Raw genomic sequence first — 26,573 nt, 5'->3', positions numbered from 1 at the left:
AAGCCTGATTCCGCTCTCTTCCGCGGATTATGCAAGTATTCAGGGTTCAGAGGATACACAGTCGTATCCAGATCCGTGCTCAATCCGTTGCGGTTTCACGCCTTAGCGGAACTCTAAAAATGATGTCGCTTCTGCCGTGGAACTGTCTCTGTCATAGTCTTCGTCCATGCTGGCGCAATGACTGCTTTTTATTCTGTATTCAGTATTATTTTGTTATTACTGTACTCGCAACCAATACACAAAACTTTGAGCATTTTACGTTGCACGATAACATTCCAGCAATTATAATAAAATAAGATGATATAATAAGGCTCTGCATGTTAACAAACGCATAGTATTCTCTTTCCCTCTTTCATTTACAAGCTTGCTGACAATCCCGATACTTGTCATTCCTCTTGCGAGTACACAATAATAGATTTATACGCCGAATGTATACGAGCTTCATACGAACGAATCAATGGGTAAAACTTGTTTATATGTATATTACATTGTCGATAAAAAGTATAAATTACCAATTAATAACAGATGTAGTTTTCCAGTGACCCAGTCCTCTCTTACTGTGGAGGAAATTAAGGGTCTACAGAGAACCTATTATAATTATTCATTGGTAGTAGTTTGTTCATATTGTGGTTACGACAGGGTAATCCGTCCACACATGCAGTTGAAGGTCTGAAAATTGGAATCACAAGAGAATTTTCTGTAGGATAGAGGCACTATAATTTCCATTTTACTGAAGCTCTTGTTATTGAAACAAGACACTATATGGATTTCAGTTGCATGTATCACTAGGTGCGTCATGACAGAATCAACGAGTGAGTTCTGTTTGTAATTGGCATAAACCATGAGCTTCGAAATTTGGTTGAGTACAACGCATGAATTTTCAGTGTATCTGATATCCATGTGTTACGCTTTTTTAAATATTTGGCGTACTTTTGCTGCAATAACCTGCACGATTATATTGATGCCTGCCCTTACAACTTTGGATGGCGCCACATTGAAAACGGTGACACTAGTGTTTTGGCTGCAGCGTATAGAAACGAATGCACACTTTTGTTGCGTATGGAAATTCAGTTTTAGCTGTGCTTCTGAGGCTAAAGTTAACTAGTAAACTCATGTTCTGTAAATAATCAGACTCCCATTTATAAAGCTGCTTCAAACATCCTATTACTTTAGAAATAAGTTAATGTGTTAAATATTTGACGTCACGCATGTAAGAGAGAAAAAGTTTAGGTAAGGTTCGAACTTATGTTTAAATTCTGTTGGCAGTCGCTAATTGCTGTCATTCTCAAATACTGGATGAGTATTGTCTGATAATTTGCGCTCCGTTGTACGCAAAAGTTAGTTTTACGGATCTGTGGTCATGACGACATATCGCCTGGTCTGCGTCGTAATAATGATTTAATTTTGCAGATACATTCTGTGATATATGTGGACACCATCTGGAAAACATGTTGCGAATAGAGTCGGTAGTAAATAAGTAATATATTAAAACGTTATACCTGATGTTGCTGTTTTACTGCATGCCGGCCGCGGTGGTCTAGCGGTTCTAGGCGCTCAGTCCGGAACTGCGCGACTGCTACGGTCGCAGGTTCGAATCCTGCCTCGGGCATGGATGTGTGTGATGTACTTAGGTTAGTTAGGTTTAAGTAGTTCTAAGTTCTAGGGGACTGATGACCACAGATGTTAAGTCCCATAGTGCTCAGAGCCATTTGAACCATTTGAACTGCATGAACAGCGAAAATGTAGTTAGTGGTAAACTTTTTTTTCCTTTGATCGCTTTGTGGGGGGCGTCTGCGAGAAAAGATTCGTAAAAGTTTGAAATTATATGTAACATTTGTTCCAAGTCACTAAGTGCGTTCATCTCAAATACTGGATGAACACAGTGTGGGTATTGGCTCGCTGTGAATTAAGCTGCCTCAAAAGAAACACACAGTTCCTAACTGTTAATGCTTGTCTCGCTATGTAACACCTTTAACATAAGAATATACCTCTTAATGACTGGATTACGAAAGCATTTTAAATTCGGGCAGTACTAATATGAAAAACTAACATCAAAATTTCTTTGGCCTGGACACCGTTATCGTGAATGAAGTTTTCCTACTGAGACACGCCTACAGTCAGATTAACTTGAAGAAATCTCTGACACCTGATATCGCTTTTGACAGCTTTAAACAGCGAAGTGCTAACGGCTGTAGGCAAAAACAATAGCCGTCTACAGAACTACGAAGAGGCGTTGCCACAGAGACAGTTACAAAATCGCGTTGTAGAGACGCGAAGCAGCCGTATTCATACACTTGTACATTACGCATACTTCTTTGTACAACTGTTTCATAATTTCAAAGGTTTTTTCAAGAATACATGGAAATGAAATTTTTCTATAATACACAACAAACATTGTTCATTTTTGGTTTTCATTTCTAATAGAAAACTAACAAAATAAATAGTCGGGCGTTGCTGCCTTTGTCAGCTAATATTATATATAACACAATGGCCATTTTGTTACGATGTAAGGACGTCATTAAGTTTCATTGGCTGATTCGAAATACTGAAGTTGTCTATGTCTACTTGTGTACGTAAGGACGCCCTCAGCGCCATATGCAGCTCTTCATCCAAAACCTGCACCCATTAGTCAAGTCCGTAAAACGAACTGGAAACGGTTGCACCGTGCGACGTGGACTGGAGCCGTTGCGGCAAGTCAAAGCCTGCCCTCAAGCCGCGCTTCCTCTCAGTCCATTCTGTTGACCCGCAGGTCCGTTCCTGTCAGAGGCCAGCCGCAGGGAGCAGACACTTTCCGCTGCGATGCACTGCGTGCGTCTCCTGCAACGCCAAAGAAAGCGCAAAGGCCGCTGACCTCTGTAGGCGTGACTCACGGCCTTACACGCCACTGCAGTCTCAAACGACGTTCATTGATCGTTGCTTGCCGCCTACGTCCGTGTTGCACTTCAGCAAGCCACCTACAGCGAAGCCATCGAGCTGTAATTTGGTACAGTAGATTGCACTATAAAATGTTTTGTAACGCTCATGGACAAATCCTCACCGCGTTAGGGTATGGGCAGTGTACCACTTCAAATATCGCTAGAAACTTTTAAAGAGATCCACGGTGGAAAACTACGTGACAGCAGGTCATCACAGTACCACAAGCATCATAGCAGCACTTTCACTAACATTGCCCCAACCCATACCACAACGCCGGCCCCGTAGAAAAAGGAAAATAGGCCAAAGAAGAAGCAAGGTCGGGATGAATAGATAATAAAGCAACGTCGGGTAATAGCTAGTAATACACAAGACAAATCCTTAAAGTAGTGGGCGTGTACTTATTACTGAGCGGTATTTGAAAAGTACAGCCCAGGGAGAGTTCGATGGAAATTTGCCACGGGACGAGCCGGAACAGATACACGTATCAGGTAAAAAAGCTGACAAACATGGCAGTGATAGGTGATGTGCGTGGCGGAAGACCGCTGGGAATGGAAGTACTGTACATTGAAAACACAGATGTGCTTGAAGTTACGGTGTTCGGAAGCGAAAAACTGTATGGCAAGGATCATAATAGTAAATACACTCTGAATATTTGGTTCTCATTCTAGTTACGTATTATATATAGTAGCTACCCGCACAGTAAGAGTTTACCATTATTACGACCACCACGTTTATCCAAAATTGTATCACGATCTTCGATAGCTACGTTCGTTAACGGGAACTACAAACTAATACTGAATAGTGTGCAAGTTTCCTCGTTCGCGGCGAAATTTTAGACAGAGTAGTGTGGAAGTTTCTTTACGACGGAGGATGCCAACTATCTGCAGCCTGAGTGCCGTTCTCTGTCCATAATGTGTAAAATTGAAAAAAGGAAGATTAGGATTTAACGTATCATCGATGGCGATGACATCAAAGACGGAAACAAGAATCGGAAAAACAATCGGCCGTCTACAATTCACGGGAACCATCCGGCATTTTATTTAAACGACTTAGGATTACCACAGAAAACGGTGTTTGAACCAGCGTTTGAACCCAAGAATGTGGGTCAACTGTGTTAACCACCGGCTAAGGACAGGACTTTCGCTTTTAATGTGTCATCCATCCATGCCTTACCCTGCGTGGTCAGCTAGAGGCGAACGTGCACAATAGCAAAAGAACGTGCTTATGCGTCAATGTCCGATCTAAAACAGTTTCCACCGGAGGAAAGTGGTCACTAAGTTGGCACAGCTAATAGTCATGTTATTTGAATAAGGATGGATGCTACAGATAATGTATTCTGAATAAACATCTTTGTTCCAAGAAATATTCCTTAACTGGAACGAGATTCGTATCACTCATTTCTCAAGACGGTGTTTGTACTTGCGTACACAACTTTCCACAGTCAAGAAATGAATATGAATCTTCCAGAACAGGATCTCAGTTACATTGTTACCTGTCGTTTACGATCCTTGGTGCCTTGAGATCGTCAAGGAAATCAAAGTCAGATGTTTCTCAAAATGTAGGAACTTCGGATGACGTACATCCGTTTATTATATTATTTTCACTTAATGCTTTGTGGTAGTCTCTCTTCATGTAACAGCTCCAGACACTTGTTGCTAATAACAGTACTCGTTAGCCTTGTTGTAACCGTCCGCTACACCACACTTGACTTGAATTAACATAACTAGTTTTTCTGTTATGTTCATGGCAACAGCTGTAATAAAAAGTTCAAGAAACACAAACAATTACTTTTTTACATCCGAGGCAGAGACCTTCGGATCCCTGCCAAGATACTGCGACGCTTGAAAAACTGGACCACACTTACGACACAAATTCGGTAACAGAACTGTCCTTCATAAACGTGCGCCGTTATGTCGACCGCCAATATGTCGCGCGTTGAAGAGGAAGAAGCCTTGTGCAGCGTCGGGAGATGGTTTCGATTTTGATCTCTTCTTCTGCTTTTCCAAGGACTGAAGTTTGATGACAAGCGTTTGCATCGACATATTGTCACTCCTTAATAAACAGCGGCAGGAGAGCATAGACATAGCATATTACGCGTATAATCGTGGCTACTGAAACAGCGTGATGTTACCACCATCTACGTGATAATTGTTTCCTTTACCTTCGGATAACTATTATGACGCTCAGGCGTTCTTATGCAACATAGGCACCCATTATGTTGATAATCAGTTCAAAATTTTGGAACAAGGGGCGTGTATTTCCTGTCCGACCAATTGTTTCTGTATTGCAACAACTACCAATTTCGTGGATTTCTTTGACGTTATGAAAGTAACATCTGCTTCAGTTTAGCATCTTTATTTAACAACAAAATGTCTGACGTTACCATATACAAAAAACTTTTACATTCACACTAACACTACATGAAATTTGTCGTGTATGCAAGAAACTTGGTCGAATGTCGGAAGTGCTGGTACGAAAATGGAAGTCTTCTGTCGATGTAAACGACAAATGTTCTCTGTCTGAATAAACTGAAGTTGCTGTACACTTCAGAAACATAATGTCATCCTGACAATGGAGCTCTAACCCAGGAATGCTTTAAATTTGATAGGAAAATAAAATGTTGTGGCCGAATTCCATGTGTTATTACTGATGCATGTCCAACCTAAAAGTAACAGTCACTAACAGCGTAGCACGAGAAAATGTTTGTTGATAAATGAAAGGATGTATTATTTAACAGTAGTCCCAAATGAATTATCGAAGTTGCCGAAGTGGGACGGACGTATTTGGCGCCTCAACAATAGAGATAGCGGTACCGTAGGTGCAACCACATCGCAAGGAAGAGGCCAGATAAACTTGTTATTCTCGAAAAAGGGGAAGCATCCTTTTCAATAGTTGCAGGAGCAACAATCTGGTCGATTGACTGATATGGCCTTGTAACGTTAGCCAACATGGCCTTACCGTGCTGGTACTGAGAACGGCCGAAACCAAGGGGAAACTAAAGCCATTATTTTTCCGAGGATCAATAGCTCTACCGTATGACTTGATAGTGATGATATCCTGCTGGTTAAAACAACCAGAGTGTGAAATAGTCCCCTATTCACATCTCCGGGAATGGACGGTTCAGTAGTGTGCTGTCATATGGAAAAATAAAACTGGCATCCTACGGATGGAAGCGTGGAATGTTAGCTCCCTTAATCGGGGAGTTAGATTAGCGAATTTAAAAACTGAAAAGGATAGATTAAAGATGGATATAGCGGGAATTACTGAAGGCTACTGTCAGGAAGAACAGCAGTTCTAATCAGGTGACTACAGGATTACAAATACAAAATCAAATAGGGAGTATGCAGGAGCAATAATGAAAAGGAAGTAGCAATGCAGGTAAGCTGCTACGAACTGCAGAGTGAACGCATTGTCGTAGACAAGATAGACACCAAGCCAATGCCTTTTACAATAGGTTATATGTCTACCAACTCGGCAACAACAACACAGTGGCATGACTGACAATATTTACAGCGATTTTTTTTCAAAAATATCTGGCTGCTATGACGAATGTGAGGCTCAGTTCAGCTGCTTTGCGAAGTACAGTAACTGGACAGAGACTGCGCTTTATTAGCAGACTTCAGCCTCACATTTAGCACATTGTACAGATAATTTTAGCGAAAAAACTTTGTTTCAAACGCTAATAACCATTGAATCTCTATACGAGTCTTCTATACTGTTAGAAAACGTACTCCAGTATAAAAACATTTATCTTCATCTTCATCTACATTGGTACTCTGCTAATCACATTTAAGTGCCTGGCAGAGGGTTCATCGAACCACCTTCATAATTCCAATCTCGTATAGCGCGCGGAAAGGACGAACACCTATATCTTTCCGTACGAGCTCTGATTTCCATTATTTTATCGTGGTGATCGTTTCTCCATATGAGGGTCGGTGTCAACAAAATATTTTCGCATTCGGAGGAGAAAGTTGGTGATTGGAATTTCGTGAGAAGATTCCGTCGCAACGAAAACCACCTTTGTTTTAATGATGTCCACCCTAAATCCCGTATCATTTCAGGGACACTCTCTCCCATGTTTCGCGATATCTCGGAAGATAAAATGTTTCTGGCCTTCGCCATACAGACATGTTAAGTAGGCATACTATTATTCTGTTGAAATCTTGCTTCGATACCTTACAGGTTTGAGAAATACCAGAGCATGAAGATAATCTTCAAACGATTCTCTGGAAACTGGATCTTTCATTTACTGCGAGCAGCCGCCTTAACCAACAATTTTATATCTCCAGGAACGAACCAAACGTTCATTGAAATTGATTTAACGAAGCAAACATTCATTGTAACTGATTCAACGATGAGAGGAGGCCTCGGGTCCCACGTAAAAAAAAAAAAAAAAACTATAGATCCCCTTTCCCCAGTTGGCTAACTGAGGTAGGATAGGGATACACAAACCACCGAAGTGGCGGCCAAGTGAATGACTTGAGTCACACCATTGAGCCATACGAAACTAGTATTGTAACAAATATATCTCCCTACTACAACAGGATGGGAAAATCAGTGACAAATGATTCCACGTATTTAATTTCGGTGAATTTAATTTAATTCAACACAAAGAAAACTGCCACAGCTAAACATGGTGCAACTAGTTTTCGTATTCTGATCATTTTTAAATACCTGACTCTCATGCGACAATCGAATTGGGCTGACGAGAAGGAGCCACATGTCAACTCGGAAAACGATGATAACTCGAGGGAAGCTACCTTTAACAAGATAATCTTATCTATGCGTTCTGGTTTCAATATAGTGACTCTGAACCTGATTTTTTTAAATATAGCTTGTTACCTAAAACGCCTCTCAGATAATGAAATATTACCCACTTAAGGTTAATGTATGTGATGAGCGTAGTATGGCTCACCGGTATCAATTTCCAGTCAATCAGTGATGTATCCCACCCTGTTTATTGCTGCCTTGTTTGCATGTGACAAAAAATGTAAGACTAGATTAGTGGGAAAATGTCATAGCTCGTTTAATTTTTATTTATTTATTCGCATAGGCAACTGACAGTGCACTATAAAGATTCTGTCGCAGGTATATTTTATTGGGCCTCATTTCATTTCAGTTATTCGTCTTGGCCACAGACGTAATTTTAGAACATTTAGATGACTCCTTGCGAGCAAAGCGGGAGTGTTGAAGGGAGATTCCCTCACAGAGCGCACACATGTGACTAAATAGCTCAGGCACACAGAGTCTATGCTCCGAACCGTTCCTAAAATGTGGCGGGCAGTCATTAACATACCTGGGACTGAGGGCCGCACGAATTTGCGCGCGGAACTATGCAAAAAAAAAAAAAAAAAATGGTTCAAATGGCTCTGAGCACTATGGGACTTAACATCTATGGTCATCAGTCCCCTAGAACTTAGAACTACTTAAACCTAACTAACCTAAGGACATCACACAACACCCAGCCATCACGAGGCAGAGAAAATCCCTGACCCCGCCGGGAATCGAACCCGGGAACCCGGGCGTGGGAAGCGAGAACGCTACCACACGACCACGAGATGCGGGCAACTAAGCAAAACTGAATAGGTTTAATGTGTATGAAAGACATCCCAAAGGAATAGCACTTCCGTTCGAGTGGTTTCTGGGATGGTCTTCGTGTAAAATAACAGTGGCCTTTTATGTGAACAGTAGTCAGTAGCTGTTTAATTTATAACTAAATAGCGTCGGTGGCCGATGCTGTCCGAGATTTGGTGAAGTCAAAATCAAATCTCAAAACTCCTACATATGCAGTCAGTCAGATCCAGATCGTGCTAGTGGCTTGTTACAATAGGAAACTTAGAAATTGAAATCTAAGAGTACGAATTTATTTATTTATTTGGTTAATGAACATGGCATCTATTTATATCACACTCTTGTCATTTCGTAGTTAAAGCTAAGATTCCATGATTTTCGTTAGAATGGAAGTATTGTTATGGTACAGTGCAAGAAGCAGGCAGGTGACCTTTCATGCATTGGTTACGAACCCTAGAAACACCATCGTTAATAAAAGATACGGCGCTACTGGAAGCCTTAAGAATCCAGAGCCATCTCGCATTTATCAATTGCAAAGAAAATAACGGCAGAGGGCGAAATAATTTTGAGATTTCACAACAAATGGCTCTTGCTACTAGTCAGTATCCATTATTAGTCAGTTGTTTCCAACTGATACTGAACTCATAACTCTGCGTGGCTTCCCCCACGCTTGTTAATCAGGCCTGCTTTCCCGCCAGTGAGAACCTCGACGGATCATTAAGCTGTAGCGACTGCACTGTTCGCTACTTTTGGGTATAAAATTTAATAGTTAGAATCGTTCAACAATTCCAGAATCTCGCGAGCGACAGATGGGAACGCGTACCATACTGTGGAGATAGGTTACTCGAAGGCGCACCAGAAGCAACGCGTAGAGACTCAGTCAATTATCATTGTGTGAACCTAGACAAAATCTTGTTCCGCGTAACCCAGAAAGATAAGCAGTGCGCTCAGGATGGAAAGCTTGTGATATGTACCTTAGCTTTTACTTAAAGGCTGCTCTCACGAAATGAGCTCAAGAGCTATCGAAACTGTTTTAACCACTGTACCGGCGAAGAACTGCAGTTTAATCTCTATAAACAGCAGTATTATTTTGACAATAAATACGCCCGCCATATGCATCTTTCTAAGAAGCCACCAGTTACGACCGTGGGTAAGAGTCCACGTTAAACTATAATTTCCGTTATAAATAGCACAGGGTAAGTCAGTTCAAAGGTAAGAGAAATGTATATGGGAATACCATCCACAATACGACAGTGGCTAATAAATCTGCGTTGAGTTCACACTAGTTTTACTCGCTACTACTTTCCAGCGCCGTCACTCATCGCCAGACTTAAGATACAACAGATATATTACAGATTTTGCACTGTCTCGTGACTTATATTCAACACTGGTTTCATAAGCCATGTTAATTGCGTGGAGCATGCTGTACTCCTATATTACAGTGCCTCTATAGTCCAGCGTTGCGAACAGATGCACAACTAGTGCAGTCTGAGCAAAATGCTTTGCTCATTTAGATCGAATTTATAACGCTTTGGACCATCTAGAATTATCAGTTGCAAAGAAAACAGTGACAAAGACCGATATAGTTTGAAGATTTCTCAAAAAATGGCTTTTGCTTATGATCTCTATCCATTATACGTTCTGGATAGTGCACGAAGAAATTAAACTTACGTAGACAGAAGAAGTAATTGGTAATAACGCAGATACGACGAATGATTCAAACTGACAACTTGCAACAACTGTAAAAATATTCACACAAATAGAAGATGAACAACAACTAACCAATCACTCAAAAAATGGCAGCAAACTGTAGTTTTGTGTGTACATAACTACAATTAAGCTATAATTAAGCTATTGGCTGGAGTCTTTTTAGTTCGTCTGTTCAATCATAAAAGTTCAATCTCAAGCTGATCATAAATCACTCGCGACGCGTATATAGCTTCACTCGATCTGAACGTAGATGCTGACCATAAATGCACCACAAAAAAGATCAAGATTATAAACTACGAACTAATAACATCTGGAGAAGAACTCCAAGCAACATTGCAACAGAAGTGAGAATGACGAAATGCAGTGGTATACCTATAGTATGAAACTGCAATACCGCACATGTATTTTCCCATGCGGCGATAACTTACAGCAAACCAGCAACGCATTGACGGTCGTGTGTATGAAAACTGCGGAAGCTGCATGGCAGACCAAACTACAAACTAACCCTCATAATAATCCGCAATTTGTGAAACCTATAGGCACAAACAAATGTTACTGTGACATTTGAGCCATCTACTAAGAGCCAGAGAAAATGTAGATAATTTAAGGATTCAGGCAGCAAAAAACAAAGTTTACTAGCCTTAATAATAATAAATCTTAATAATTCCAGGTCATTTCATAAGTCATCTATATATCAGTAGAAAAATGTAGATTATTCGCTGTAAATTGAAACGCAGTAAAGCGGAAATCAGTGACCCACGCTGACCGTGATAATGAAATATTCTGACATTCCAGGTGAAAAGCTGACCTGTTCCCCGTAGCTTGCTGCGATGTTCAGCGCGGCTGCGTTTGCGTGTTGCCCTCCAGACCGCTGGCGAGACTGCTAGGGACGACGAAGTGCGCTATGGTTTATGCGTTTTAAGTTGTTTACTGGATCGCTGCGCACTGGGAGGCGGCCTTTGCCCCGATAGAATGGAAGCGCTTGGCGTGAAAACGGGGCGATTCGCGCGTAAGTGGTGACGTCACAAACAATCGCCCCGCCCCCCGCAGAAACGCGTAGGCATTTTATCTCAGTGTGTCTTTTATCTCTTGTGATGTTACGCCAGCTTTGAGAGGTGCCTTGCCAAGAATGTGAGCAACACATTCACCATGTAGTGACGTGAGTAGCAACCTTCAGACAGCCCGCGATGTCAAGTTAACGGTGGAACTTCATACAACAACAAACAAATGTCGCCCCTTAACCCAAGATGCTATTGAAGGACTGCTGAACACAGAAATGCCGTTTCGAATCCTGATAGTGTGAAGGAATTTACATCAGCTTGACCAGTAAGGACGTACCAATGTTCTTCCAAATGGCAATCTTGTGACTGTATGTAAGGTATGTCATATTATTTCTTATTGTTCTTGCCAACAGATTATCGCCATCGTCTTTGTTTCATTAGTCCAGGTAAACCATCAAAATTCTGCGTTTTGGGATAGTCTAGTCTTCAACGTAAAAAATGCAATATTACTCTGGATCAGTCTCGCCACTTTTGTTAACATAGTGTTACTGTTAACCAAAGAGACACTGCTCCACTATTTGAATAACCACTTAAAGTCTGTCTCAAAACACGTGGTTTTCTGCTGTAAAATGCCATTTCCACATTATTCATCAAAAATGTTACTGTTATTTGAGCTACAGTTATCTGAATAACAAATAGTCTGCCTTTATAAAAGCTAGCGTTAATTATTACAGAACACGCACAGTATATTAAGCTATGAAGAAGACAACAGCAGAGCTTCGTTTTCCCCATTCATAAAGAGGTTTTATGGAGTTTGATGGTCATAGATTTTAAGTACAATAGTGCAACCGACTTCAGACGTACTTTCCAAAGAAGCACGAAAATTGTAATCTTTCACTAGGCGTAATTTGGCGTGTAAGGCAATCCTTAAATTAATTGGTTGATTTGGGGGAAGAGACCAACGGTCGTCCTCCGGAATGAGAGTCCGGTGTGCTGACCACTGCGCAACCTCACTTGGTGCAGCCCGTAAGTCTGTCACATGGGGAATGCTATACTGCAGAATATATGAAAGTCGGCGAGATATGTAGATAAGTCCGAAGCAAGAAATTACAGTGCACAAAATTAAATTATGTGCACTTAACTGTATATAAGACTAATTGTACGACATGAAAACCACGGTAGCTACAGAAATTATTATTTTGCGAGGGCAACTGAAACATTCAAAATGCAATCGACTCGAATATAATATAATAAATTATATTACTGCTTTATGCCAATTGAAGATGAGTGAAAATCCTAGACGTGTTTTGGACGTAAATAAAGCTATAGAAAGTGTATATAGTGTACTTCGTCACCTGTCGGACTTGTATCTAGCGCTAGCTGAAAAACAAAAAGCATGGCCTCAGCCTCAGCTTCGCTATCTGCTGCCTTCTGGATCTCCTGACCGAACAGCACAAGCTGGGTTTCATACGATCAGTGTTCTCACTGAGAAGTTGTTCGTTCTCCAGAGAAGTCATCATACGCCACCGCGATATATGTGCCATAATTACACTAAAAATTTACCTCTGCGGGATAGGACTATACTTCTGCACGTAGGTCTTACGACTTTTCTTATTGCCTGAAACACACCTCGACGTGCAGCCAGGCACAACTGGCAAGACGGCATGTACGTACACAGCAAACACAGTGAGTACGTGACGGCGGAATAAGAACTACACTTGAATGGTTGGCACCAACGCCCCGACTCGCTGAAACGTCACTCACAAAGCTATTTTAATCGAAGTATAGGGCGTCTGCAGAGACCTATTCTTGCTCCGGCCAGCGGCCGGCTTCCTGGGGCCCTCCTTCCGCCGTCCGTTGCAACAAACAGCCTGTACATCGCCAGTTGCGCAGCGCCGTGTTGAGTGCTGCGGATGTAGCCCTGGCGGCAGCTTACGGGGACTGACAAGCCGCAGCTTGCTACTAACACCACTACGCCCCCCATTCAACGCAACCGCCCACCAAGTCACACTTCAGCTGCTCTGGCGCCGCGAAGCGTCCACAAGTTATCGCAATGATGTCACGCATGCACCAGTGACAAATGTGTAAGCTGGACTCCCCTACACAGGCTTTAATGCATCTACACCTACATCGCCGATGTGCGAGCTGTTTGCTGTAACGGACGACGGACGGAGGGCAGAGGGAGGTGGCCGTTGACTGATGAAAGTGAAGTTCTCTTTAGCCGCACTATACTTTGATTAAAATAGCTCAGTAGGTGATATTTCAGCGTGTCGAGCCTTTGTTGCCAGCCGCAAGTCACTGAACAGTGCATGACGGAGGGTGCAGTTCTCCTTCCTGTCCTAATCACGAATGGAGCGAGCGAGAGGAAAACGTTTGCCTGTATGAGCCCCCATGTTTCTTATTTTGTTCTTACGAGAGATGGAGACAGTAGCATTGTTCTGCAGTCTGTCTCAAATAGTGGTTCTCTAAACTTCCTCAATGGCATTTCATGAAAGTATCGCGTCTTTCATTTAAGGATTCACATCTAAGCTCGTATGACTCTTGTATAGGCCGAATCGATAGGTAACAAATCTAACAGCGCGCGTCTCAGTTGCTCCGACGTCTTACCTTAATCCGCCCTGATAGGGGTTGCAATGGCTCTGAGCTCTAAGCGACTTAACTTCTGAGGTCATCAGTCGCCTAGAACTTAGAACTAATTAAACCTAACTAACCTAAGGACATCACGCACATCCACGCCCGAGGCAGGATTCGAACCTGCGACCGTAGCGGTCACGCGGTTCCAGACTGAAGCGCTTTTAACCGCACGGCCACACCGGCCGGCGATAGGGGTTGCAAACACACAATGAGTACGGTACTCAATAATGAGTCTCACAAACGTATGTACGCCACCTCCTTTATAGGCTTTCGATACAGTTCCCCACAGTAGGTTAAATAACAAAAAGTAAGAGCATAAGGACCATCAGACCAATTGTGTGATTGGATTGAAGAGTTCCTAGATAACAGAACACAGCATGTCATTCTCAATGGAGAGAAGTCTTCCGAAGTAAGAGTGATTTCAGGTGTGCCGCAGGGGAGTGTCGTAGGACCGTTGCTATTCGCAATATACATAAATGACCTTGTGGATGGCATCGGAAGTTCACCGAGGCTTTTTGCGGATGATGCTGTGGTATATCGAGAGGTTGTAACATTGGAAAATTGTACTGAAATGCAGGAGGGTCTGCAGCGAATTGACGCATGGTGCAGGGAATGGCAATTGAATCTCAATGTAGACAAGTGTAATGTGCTGCGAATACATAGAAAGAAAGATCCCTTATCATTTAGCTACAATATAGGAGGTCAGCAACTGGAAGCAGTTAATTCTATAAATTATCTGGGAGTACGCATTAGGAGTGATTTAAAATGGAATGATCATATAAAGTTGATCGTCGGTAAAGCAGATGCCAGACTGAGATTCATTGGAAGAATCCTAAGGAAATGCAATCCGAAAACAAGGGAAGTAGGTTACAGTACGCTTGTTCGCCCACTGCTTGAATACTGCTCAGCAGTGTGGGATCCGTACCAGATAGGGTTGATAGAAGAGATAGAGAAGATCCAACGGAGAGCAGCGCGCTTCGTTACAGGATCATTTAGAAATCGCGAAAGCGTTACGGAGATGATAGATAAACTCCAGTGGAAGACTCTGCAGGAGAGACGCTCAGTAGCTCGGTACGTGCTTTTGTTGAAGTTTCGAGAGCATACCTTCACCGAAGAGTCAACCAGTATATTGCTCCCTCCTACGTATATCTCGCGAAGAGACCATGAGGATAAAATCAGAGAGATTAGAGCCCACACAGAAGCATACCGACAATCCTTCTTTCCACGAACAATACGAGACTGTAAATAGAGGGGAGAACCGATAGAGGTACTCAAGGTACCCTCCGCCACACACCGTCAGGTGGCTTGCGGAGTATGGATGTAGAAGTAGATGTAGAGGTATGCTATACTCTCGCTTAACTTCCCTAGGAAACCGATGTCGGACAGTCGCCTTTTCAACGACGAAACTTATGTACTCGCTCTATTTCATGTTGATTCGCAACGTTCCGCTGAGATATTCAATGGATATGACTAAGTGAAGCAGCATACCCTTTAATTCTACATGTATTAAAATGTTATACTAATATTTTCCTATCCATCCGCACCAAAATACTTAGGTACATTCACGTCACTCTGCCATTTTTCGCACTAAATAAAAATTCCATCCATATCATCCTGTATCTCTTTACACCTACTCACTGGCAACAGTTTCCCGTACACCAGCTGCGGTTGTTTGAAGATGGTACTCCATAACTTTCTGTGCGAGATGAGAATCAGCTAACGCAGACAGTTTTCCGAAGAATCAGAAACATGACTTGCCTCAAGAGTCTTTGCTGCTGAGTAGTGAGCGCATTGGTGTTTGTTGACATAAACGTGATGAGAGTACTGACGGAGAGCAATGGATGGCACTGGAGGTACAGCCTATTTATACTCATTATTGACTATCTGATATACCGGCGTGTACAGGGCGTGCTTGATAGCTGCTAGCACCAATGTCTTACATACTAATAGCACTCCGTCTTCAGGCCACGAGTGGCTTACCGGGACCATCCGACCGCCGTGTACTCCTCAGGGAAGGATGCGGATAGGAGGGGCGTGGGGTCAGCACACCGCTCTCCCGGTCGTTATGATGGTATTCTTGACCGAAGCCGTTACTGTTCGGTCGAGTAGCTCCTCAATTGGTATCACGAGGCTGAGTGCACCCCGAAAAATGGCAACAGCGCATGGCGGCTGGATGGTCAACCATCCAAGTGCCGGCCACGCCCAACAGCGCTTAACTTCGGTGATCTCACGGGAACCGGTGTAGCCACTGCGGCAAGGCCCCTTACATACTAATAACCATTTTAAATTTACTCTACACGCTGGCTTAGATTCAGCAGTAAATTATTTGCAGTAAACAGTAACTCTTTCGTACAACAGCGGTGCTTACAATACATACAGACTATACCGTCTGCTCCCATCTTTTGCAATGCACGCGGTTAGTAATCAATGCAGCCATTTTTACGTCTGGGACATAAAAGGATTAGTCTGCGCTTCTAGCTTAGCACAAGCTCCTTCGAGTGAGCATGATTCGTACGAACATTATTCCTGAAGTCCTATTCACTGCAAATGCGGGCTGACACAGTGTGCACTGAAAGGAAGGAAAGAATGTTAGGGCTGAGCGTCCCATGGGCGATATGGTCCATAACGACGGAGCACAAAATCTATTTAGGTCAGGACAGGGAAGGAAATCGATAGAGACAAACATCGGCTTAAGAGATTCAGGGAAACTACGAAAAACCTAAGTCGGGATGCCCAGAAGAGATTTGAAACGCTGACCTCCAGATTACTGGTCCTTTGTCTTCTACATTAGTGCTTGTAACTTGACATCCACCTCTAGCACTACTTTTCCTCAACACTAGTTGTTGATACCAGTATTATTTTTCGAATTTTGGACAGGTCAGTATTATCTCAGCTGCTTTTCTGAAAACTTTCATGTAATTTTATACTCAGTATGTTACATATTTCAAGCTAACATTTATGGAAATGAATTACTTTATAAAATGTTTTAGTCTCTATGTTATAGTAAATAAGTACTAGTTCTGAATGTAAAGTTAATTTTTTTTAGAAACATTTGAAATCACGAAGTATTGGCAAACTTAAAATTTCAATTATTGATTACGTAATATTGTACTGGTTACGATGTTTATTTATGGATTCATTTATGGAATAATAATAGGAAGCAATAATGTAACAGAAACTAACAGAAATTCATTTGTTAAGAAAAACTGTCAACCCTTTGGAATACAGTTATTTCCACATAGTGTGGAAAACTTGCCTCTGATGTGATCGGACGTACTTTTGTATTTTGTGCGAACAATGTAATTTCGGCTTTGTTAATGTGAAAAATCAAAAAACTGTACGATACACTAAAATATGAAAAAATATATTTACGTAGAAACAAAAATTCTGCAACAACAATCTTCAAATGTATTTAGATCAATTCAACCGTGAGGACCTCAAATGTGACATTTTCTACTTCAGGAATCAGACCCCGAGACAAGAAGAACTGGAGCCAACTCTACATGACGAGCTAAATAAACAAGAAAGTTTATTGCAAACTTTGCGCCTCTCAAATTTTCATGAAAGACCAATGTGGATAATAGGTCAAATTAACACCGACGGGGCATATTACAAGCTGAGACATCAGAAATGCAGACACCTAATGGTAATGCCTTACAACCTGGGTACAAACAATCGTGGACTTAATGGAAGTCACCAAATAGGCTGGACTCACGTGCTGGCTGATCCAAGAACAATCTGAAAAGGTGGGGTTTCTCGATGGATTTCAATATCCGCGTCTCAAGAAGACCCAACGAACTCCCACATGCTCCAGTACACTTGGATTCGAAGTTCAAGTGAACTTTTAATCGCAAATGAAACGTTACCGATGTGGCCTATTATAGAATGAACACTACTTAAGTGTGCAGTTTAGTTTAGGGCAATTTTTTATTTTATTCTTTTCTTTGTCTTTTTATTTAATTCTGCGATGCTTATGATTAGTTTATGTTCTGTTGTTTCATTTTGTCATTTTGTCCTTGGCCACTTGGAAGAAAATGATTACATTTTTAATTATTCTCAACTCTTGAGCAATGAGCGAAGGGATGTAAAAATACCGTACAGGAAATGCTTACGGGTTTATGGTACCTACGTTTGGCTCACGCGCCTCGTGATACGGACCGAGGAAACGAAGACTGGCGCGCCCGTAATACTGTGTGTTTCATCTGGGAGGGCAGCCGACAGACTTCTGCGGTAGTCCGGCAGCTTGCGGCGGATGCAGAGGGTTCGGGTCTGTCCCAGCCACAACAGCGGGCCGCGCGCCAGCAGGGTTCGGGCTCGTGCACGTAACCGGAAGAGTGCGCTTCCTCCTCCGTGATGCAGGCACGTGAGCGGCCCAACACTTGACTGTCGCGCGCCGAATTTCGAGGATAAAAACATCCGGGATTCGCTGCGGTGCGCAGAGCAACAACTATTTTATGTTTCAAATTGATTGTTTGTTTTGCCCTCTCAATTGTACGTTTATTTTTATGACATGGTTGTTTTATGTAATGACTGCTAACAGGGAACTAAATATAGAAACGAACTACGAGTAATAGATTATAAGTAAAGCTGAAAAGAGATCATCTGCCACACAACTTAGTACACAATCAAAAGCATTGTTTTCTTCCAATATTATATTCACCGCATTTACGTGCTACAAAACACTTCGATAACGAAACCCAAATTTCGGCAATAGTTTTCCGCTACCTGTTAGGGCTGCATCGAATTCTCTAGCCCGACCAAATAATCGGTTTTCCGAAAAATAAGTATTTTACACGAACGATTCCTGTAAATCAAATGTACGATTTCGTCTGCACGAACAAGTGCGGTTATCAGTATTTTCGTACTTTTTTTGTGAGGGCTGCGGTAAGGAGGGTTTACTGGGAGAATTTTAAGAATTTGTGGTTCAGCTCTGAAGGAGACCGCTTGTAAAACACTAGGCTGACCCATTCTCGAATACTACTCAATTGTTGGCTATCTTCACCAGGTCGGAGTAAAGGTTCAAATGGTTTAAATGGCTCTGAGCACTATGGGACTTAACACCTATGGTCATCAGTCACCTAGAACTGAGAACTACTTAAACCTAACTAACCTAAGGACATCACACAACACCCAGTCATCACGAGGCAGAGAAAATCCCTGACCCCGCCGGGACAGTTAAGTTTATCAGACAACGAATATCACTTTTGGAAGTGGCTGTTCGGCAGCCATAACCGCATTTTCGAATCGATACCGGAGTATTTACCCCACCACCCAGAAGCGGTGTTGGGAAATCAGTTTACGAAAAGCGGATTTCGGGGATCCCGACATAAAAAAAAAATTCGATGTGCAGCATGCAAAAGGCATTTTCTTTGAAACAACTGCAATATCCGTAATTATTGTTTGGTTTGTGAAAAAAAAGAAGGTTAATGTTCAGCGTCTAATGGACGATGAGGTCGTAAGAGCAGATGTACAAGCTTGGCACCTTACAAGGCACCCGCTTGCTCTCCTTCGAGTAGGATAAGCAAGTGTCAGTTCCTGGTTAGCATTCTCCTTTCCTTTCAAGGCTCAGTCATAGGAGCAGAATGAGAACGCTACATACCGTAACAGGGAGAAACAGAATTTCACACTGTGCAACGGGGCGTGTCATATGCAATCTTTAAATCGATGGCAAACGTTCCTGGGCTCGGACCTTCTCGAGAGAATAATGTGAAGGTGTGCTCTCTCACTATACTGAGGTTATGACCGCCAGGCCTCGCTTTTGCGCAATTCCGACCATAAGCGTGGATTTGTACCTCACAGTCGATGGGTGTCACACTATAAACCCTAGTGTTCGGTACAGACAGTCATAGCCTTCGGATTATTTCGTAAGCTCGTCACCGCAATGTAACATAATCGATTACTCGCAGCCACGAAGTGCTATGGAGCAGAATTCGGCAGTATACTGCGAGTTCCCAACGCTCTCCCCTAGCTCGTTGACAATCGTGTGCCACTCGTTCACAATGCTGCGACGACGAAGTGGCTTACTTGTTCTACGGAGGTAACGGATGGGACATACATTCTACTGGACAGGTCTGGATTGACCTGGTTGTAATATTTCTGGCTTTGTAGCGATCATACTCGTCTACAAGAAGCTCTTTTTAGAGCAGTTGAGAAGGCAGCAGTGACAATATGACGTAATGTAGTGTGAGGTACCGCTGACAGTTGGTTTGCTCGGTACGGGTATCGTGAAAAAGACCGCCTAAATTGTGGCTCTTCTCCGCGATTGGCTGCTGCGTTCGGAAGTTGCGCCCCAAAATGATAAATTTCTGTTATTAATATTAGACAAACTATGCAGCATATTCACTTGGATTTCATATTAAAGCATCTCTCAAATAGCGTGCTATCATCACTTCGGTGATCTTCGGATCCTCGCCTAAATTGGATAGCAGGCGAAGTGGTTCGGCTGTAAGATCAGAGCAGGTTTGGAAGCCTCGGAGGCCAGACATGTCTGCCGCGGTCGGTGTCAGGTTAAGACTTTATTAGCACTGTATGGTTGTATGGACGTGTAGTTGGGAAAAGTGTGTGTTTGTAATTGCAGAAATATGCAGTTCATTAATTTGTTGAAGAATAGAAATTATTTGAAATTCCAAAGTGGAATGTAATTGTGCAGTTTCTAGTGTTCTGCCACTAAAAAGTGGGTGGCATCCCGTATAAACGAACTGATCGGAAATTTAATTATTTGTATAATAACAGTTCCTCCCTAAGAGTTTCTTACAACCACAAGATAACGGATTCACGACCTACGTGCTGTATTATGCCCAGGGGAGAACAACTATTGAAGACTGCAGGTTGATGAACATTTATTAGAACTTATGCCTTCCACTCAGGAAGTTGGGGGTAAATAAGATACCTCGGGTGTACTGCAATCGTAGTACAAATGAGATCAATGACACGTCATCTGTGGGAACATATAGGAGGTATGAAGAAGAGAGATATTTTAGAAGGAAGGAGTTTATCATACGCTCGTATATATATCTCCCTCTCTTTCTCACTTTCACTCTCTCTTTTTCAGCATGCCGTATGGTGTAGCTCCAGCTGGGGTAATTTAAAATACCAAGTCGTTCAGTTTTTTAGGGATTCGCGTCGTTTAATGTCATATGAACACGCTGCCCAACCAGTGTTATCGGATTTTCGTGAGGTTTCCCTTGTTCACACTTACAACCATTTGAAATGATAGTGCCTAAGTTTATTCTTGCACTTTTTACAATTTCTGAACAATGACATGTTAAAATTGCAAAAACTGGTCCATTTCCTTCGCTCGCCATCTTATTTACCTCGATTCCAGACAAACTTAAAAAGGCTCAGTTCCAGACGAAGTTCCGGGAATATCGCTTGGTTTCGGTTTAAAAAAAATTTGAAACGGGAGTTTGAATGTAAAACATTTTGATAACAGGTTTAGAAAAAGCTTTCCTTTGATTTGAGCGCAAAATTTGAATAATATTTCTTATTTACCGAAGGGACTGTCCAAGTTTCAGCTTGAGATCATTATGGGAACAACCAGCATTATGTTTACATCTTTGCTTTTTCTTGCCGTCTACGTAGTTTCGAAAAACACGATTTATTTTGGACTTTGTAAGACATCGAGATAGGGAGCTGTAGTCGACACAGCAAATGTTTATCAATACTATATTTAATTCCAGACAAACACTGAAAACAATACTTTCAGTCCTGTGGACCAAATAGCGGAGTCGATGTCACATCTTAAAGAATATAATTTCTTTCACTGAACAGTGTCGGAAGTTCCATGCGGCTTTTCGCGGATGATGCTGTAGTATACAGAGAAGTTGCAGCGTTAGAAAATTGTAGCGAAATACAGGAAGATCTGCAGCGGATAGGCACTTGGTGCAGGGAGTGGCAATTGACCCTTAACATAGACAAATGTAATGTATTGCGAATACATAGAAAGAAGGATCCTTTATTGTATGATTATATGATAGCGGAACAAACACTGGTAGCAGTTACTTCTGTAAAATATCTGGGAGTATGCGTACGGAACGATTTGAAGTGGAATGATCATATAAAATTAATTGTTGGTAAGGCGGGTACCAGGTTGAGATTCATTGGGAGAGTGCTTAGAAAATGTAGTCCATCAACAAAGGAGGTGGCTTACAAAACACTCGTTCGACCTATACTTGAGTATTGCTCATCAGTGTGGGATCCGTACCAGGTCGGGTTGACAGAGGAGATAGAGAAGATCCAAAGAAGAGCGGCGCGTTTCGTCACAGGGTTATTTGGTAACCGTGATAGCGTTACGGAGATGTTTAATAAACTCAAGTGGCAGACTCTGCAAGAGAGGCGCTCTGCATCGCGGTGTAGCTTGCTCGCCAGGTTTCGAGAGGGTGCATTTCTGGATGAGGTATCGAATATATTGCTTCCCCCTACTTATACTTCCCGAGGAGATCACGAATGCAAAATTAGAGAGACTCGAGCGCGCACGGAGGTTTTCAGACAGTCGTTCTTCCCGCGAACCATACGCGACTGGAACAGGAAAGGGAGGTAATGACAGTGGCACGTAAAGTGCCCTCCGCCACACACCGTTGGGTGGCTTGCGGAGTATCAATGTAGATGTAGATGTAGAACTTCATAACCTGAGTATGATTATAGCATACAAACATTTTGTTTCTAGACTAATGGTCAATGAATGAACTGTGTGTAGATTTTTATACTAGAATGTATGTAAACACAAAAAGGAAGAAAATGCAAAGATCAGATTATTGTGACGATGAAGTAATGAATTCATCGTACTTGTAATGCGTGCAGTTTTCATTGCAGGTCATGCATTACCATAGTTCTCCGATTTCCCCTTCTGCTACGTGTGTGACCCGAGCCGCCTCACTCGTGAGCCTTTGTTACTCGAGTCCGAGTTTCTCACTGCCCCACTCCTGAACAGCGGCCAAGGTCACGAGTAACAGCGAGCCTGATGCGCGTGCCGACCGCCTCTAGTCCGAGCCTCGGATCCCCTGTCCGGTCTAGGATGTTTCTTTCACTTATCGTTTCTTTCACAGCTGGGAATGTTTTGTTAATGTGATCTATGCCTTTTACGATTGCAAGTTAAACTGCAGGTCCCTCCTAAGACCGGTTAGATAAGTCCATTCAAAGTCGAAAGGAGGCAAACGGATACCAGCACCAACAGGACTATACATAATATAGCACTTCCGTATTCAATCCAAACTTAGAAATGAAGACAGCTTACCTTTGCTTTTTACTCTTTCTCCATACACTGCAATGTAGCGTATAGGCTATATTGGACCAAAGGCGCCAAGAGATGACAGTGTCTAACATGTAGAGCATATAATAATGTCGTGTGACTAGGATTCAAATGGCTCTGAGCACTATTGGACTTAACATCTGAGGTCATCAGTCCCCTAGACTTAGAACTACTTAAACCTAACTAACCTAAGGACAACACACACCTCCATGCCCGAGGCAGGATTCGAACCTACGACCGTAGCAGCAGCGCGGTTCCGGACTGAAGCGCCTAAAACCGCTCGGCCAAAACGGCAGGCTGTGACTAGGGCCTCCCCTCGGGTAGACCGTTCGTCGGGTGCAAGTCTTCCGATGTGACGCCACTTCGGCGACTTCCGCGTCCGTGGGGATGAAATGATGATAATTAGGACAACACAACACCCAGTCCCTGAGCGGAGAAAATCTCCGACCCAACCGCGACCGAACCCGGGCCTTTAGGATTGACATTCTGTCGCGCTGACCACTCAGCTACTGGGGGCGGACATGTAGAGGATGATAATGTGGCTAGAACCTGGCCCTCTGTTGTATAGATACACACAAATCGTTGCAGTATTGTATTCCCCCTGTGGAGTGGCTACAACCGATAGTGTTCATTAACATGTATCCCAAATGGCCATTCTCCTTTCAAGGTGACAATTACTCAGCCAAAATTTACTTCCTGAGCTTGAACTTGATTCACTATCCCTTTGCTACCAAATCTCAGTTCTATGTAGCACTTGAGGACGTTATTGCTACACAATAGTGGAAGTTACCAATCTGGAACTTCCTCATCTAGCTAAAGCGAAACGAGTGAGGATTGTGGTCAGACAAATGACTTACACTTCCTGAGCTGCGAGAGGACACTTCTCAGTAACACTTCAAGAACGCATAGTAACCACAGATCGGCAATCTGGAGCATTTCACATTAAGATTTACAAGCGTGGGACTTTAATTTATTCTGCTACTACAATGCACTTGTAGACACGGCGCCACAACACTAACAGCTGCGAGTCGAGACACTTCCATATCCACCGCACAGTGGTGATTTTGCACAATACACTTTCTTCCTCACCCCAAGATTAGACGAACCCGACCTCTGGCAACGTTTAGCATCCCAGGAACTGCCGGTTTCTGGACGTGGATAATACGGTGCTTTCTCAAAATGTTTTGATAGGATGTACCAAGTACATACTATTTGACGTCAAGTCTTGCAAAGGCGGTAGTTTCCACTACTTTGTAGCACTCTGAGAAGAACTGTCTAGCATTATCCAACTTATTTTGTCATAGTATGATTTTATTTACCTTTAATTCTCACTTAAGTGATAAATACACGTGTCAGCTTCCTTAAAATATATATATAACTTGCTAAGCAAATAACACAGTGCAGTCTCTGACTTAATCAGCTGACATTCCTTTGTCAAACACGTCGTTTCGGATCCATATCCTGATAAACAGTGGTGATTTTTATTAATCATCGGCTTTGTTCTCTTTGAAGATACAAGAACGTGTATCTTATCACCGGACGTTTTCAGATAAGCTGCACAATCCGGTCAGAAACTATTTCACGAAGTGATTTCATTACTAGTGACGTGTCTCCTTTCGCAAGAATTTATACTCTTGAGAATATCAAATTCAGTACAAAAAACAATGCTTCAAAATTTAGATCTGTTCCTTTAGTCGTCCCTGGTTGTCTCCTAGTATATTTTGGGTTCCTTACCGCACCAAAAGGTAGTCAACGATGGTTTCGCGCAGTGTTGGATGTTTACAGCGTTTATTCATCTTTTATTTGCTTTTCAAGGTGATCTTTCTACACATGGAGTTTTTATTTATCTGAATTTCTGTTAACTCTCCTGAATGTTAGTGTGTATAACTGTAATTTATCCGCCGGCCGGATTGGCCGTGCGGTTCTAGGCGCTACAGTCCGGAGCCGAGCGACTGCTCCGGTCGCAGGTTCGAATCCTGCCTCGGGCATGGATGTGTGTGATGTCCTTAGGTTAGTTAGGTTTAATTAGTTCTAAGTTCTAGGCGACTGATGACCTCAGAAGTTAAGTCGCATAGTGCTCAGAGCCATTTTTGTAATTTATCCGTTCTTCTCAACCTCTTATCGTTGATTCGACTCTCAAACCAATTAATACATTACAGTCATTTCTGGATGGGGAATAGCCTCAGAAATGGAACTGTTGAGCAACAGCTCGTAAATAAGTTAACCGGGAATCTCAGTTCTGCCTGCTTTGCACATCTCTTACTATGTGACCAGTAGACTGGATTGCTAACACGCTCCGTTTATTTTCGCTCAGTTTTATCCTCTGTGACATTGCAGCTGAGGCCAAAATATTTATTCCACAGAAGCGTTCAGTAAGAGTATTATGTAAAGTAGATAACTGATCGTCTTGCTAAAGCCTCTTTAGGGATCTTGGGATTCTTGCACTTACATCTAACTCCCTAAAGGTATTAGTAGTAAACAATAAGACCGAATTTAGGATAAGCTGTGCAGTTCACACCGAAAAATACTAGAATTAAAAATACGAGGGACATTCAGTAATTAGAGAGACAAATTTATGTAGAAATGAATCAAAGTTACTTCAACTTGCATGTGATTACAACATGTTAATTCGTCAAAGCCCACCAAAAAAGTAACGTTGGTAGACATACATGCCTTCCACCTAACTGCATGTTTTTAATAAGATATGGAACAGTTTATAAGAATAGTTTTGTACTTTCATGACTATACTTTGGCATCACTGGGCTGAGCTGAGAAAAGGTGACGGATAAAAACTGTTTTGTTTGCAATCTTGATGTTACATTTAACGATGATGTGTTCGCTTAAAGTTTCCACATTAGTTAAGCAACTTTCGATGATCCGTTTCTTGCTTTCTAAAGGTGAAAATGCGGCTAAACCCATTTCTCAGCGGATTTTAGAGTATGGTGAAAGCTGTATGAATCGCGGAAATTTTTATACTATTCATTCACGATATTATTGCACTTAGCCGTTATCGAAAATACTGTTGACTACGGAAAATACACCGCACTGCCAATGCTTTCTGGTCAGTTGTGCATGGACTGTACTATCAACCCCGACTAGGCGCTGAATCACGATAACCCGACCAGAGCGTCCGAACTCCCAGTTCCAGTAATATTGTGCTCGACTAATAAGTGGACATACCAGTCCGCAAACGGTCGAACCTCAGTTACTGACTAACAACGTGCTGGCCAGCCAGTTGAAATGTCAACTCCTTCGTTGGAAACCCGCACTGACATTATTGGTGAAGACGGACGTGCTACAGTTGAACGTGTAGCAAATACAGTTGCGAAAGTGTTGGCACAGTTCATAACATTATCCGTAACGAGCTCAAGTACTGAGAAACAAGTGCAGGGTGGATCCAGAAAGAGTTAATGCAGTTCAACAAGGAAACGAGACCGAGTGCGAACAGTCTTTAAAGAACGCTATGAAAGGGTGGGTGACCCTTTTATAAATAA

General features: G+C 42.3%; 1 protein-coding gene across 6 annotated transcripts in view; it reads right to left on the bottom strand.

Moving 5' to 3' along the window:
- LOC124606047 (phosphatidate phosphatase LPIN2) overlaps window positions 1-26,573 on the bottom strand; it is a 306,193-nt gene that overhangs the window by 62,728 nt on the left and 216,892 nt on the right. Inside the window, exon 1 of one of the 6 annotated variants that reach the window (XM_047138019.1) lies at window positions 11,006-11,082. The exons of the other annotated variants lie outside the window; for them this stretch is intronic. The gene's annotated coding sequence lies outside the window, so the exon portion shown is untranslated. Of the gene's footprint in view, window positions 1-11,005; window positions 11,083-26,573 lie in introns of those variants that run through there. 6 annotated transcript variants of the gene reach the window in all.

This window comes from Schistocerca americana, chromosome 1 (genome assembly GCF_021461395.2).
Source record: "Schistocerca americana isolate TAMUIC-IGC-003095 chromosome 1, iqSchAmer2.1, whole genome shotgun sequence".
In the NCBI taxonomy this organism is placed as follows: Eukaryota; Metazoa; Arthropoda; class Insecta; order Orthoptera; family Acrididae; genus Schistocerca; species Schistocerca americana.
This window is presented reverse-complemented; position numbering and strand designations above follow the sequence as displayed.